We start from the raw sequence: 792 nt of genomic DNA on the forward strand, positions 1-792 counted from the left end.
GTGGGATTAATTAATACTTATAAATTAATACTTATTAATTAATACAGCGCTGAAAATCAATCATAATTATAATTAAATTGAGTTACTCCATTTTGCCGCCATTTTAATTCTCGGAAAATCGGATGACAAAATGGCGGATGCCATCGAGTAACTCCGTATTTCTTCAGTTATCCTGTCACAAAATTTTCGTTGACTCTAATTTTAAATTCAAATTCCTAACCAATTTTCTCCAACTTTTAACAGGATCGCCAAAGAATTGAAGAGGTTCCCGATTTTTTTCCGCCATCTTGACTCTCAGTCAATTGGTCGTTCCCTTTAAGACAAATTGATTATTAAATACGCATTAAGCATTCACAAAACTTATGGATATTGAAATAAATATAATCAGCCTAATCATAATTATAACCCACCAATCATAATTACTAATTAAATATCTATTAATTACCAAGCAATAAGTAGACTTGCTTTTTGAGTCGTATAAAATTTGAAAAAATGAATTTTCAATTACTCATAATTACTGAACGAGGAAATTAATAATTTATTAATTTGGGGGATTATACTACAATATTATTACGAGTAATGTCGCAATTTTAGTACTTGATAGCATTAAAGCTGCGGTGTCCGAGTGGTTAAGGAGTTGGACTCGAAATCCAATGGGCTTTGCCCGCACAGGTTCGAATCCTGTCCGCAGCGGATTTTTTTTTTCTCTCCAATTATCAATAATAATTGCCAACATGGCATTTTCGTAATTCTCTCGATTACCGCAGGTTACGCAGCCAATTAAACCCAAAA

At 32.6% G+C, this 792-nt stretch overlaps 1 non-coding gene across 1 annotated transcript; it reads left to right on the forward strand.

Moving 5' to 3' along the window:
* The first annotated feature begins 611 nt into the window (after positions 1-611).
* Positions 612-693, forward strand: TRNAS-CGA (transfer RNA serine (anticodon CGA)). The gene has a single exon. It is a non-coding gene; the product is annotated as a tRNA-Ser (tRNA).
* Positions 694-792: the final 99 nt, after the last annotated feature.

This window comes from Fopius arisanus, unplaced genomic scaffold, assembly GCF_000806365.1.
Source record: "Fopius arisanus strain USDA-PBARC FA_bdor unplaced genomic scaffold, ASM80636v1 scaffold00044, whole genome shotgun sequence".
NCBI lineage: Eukaryota > Metazoa > Arthropoda > Insecta > Hymenoptera > Braconidae > Fopius > Fopius arisanus.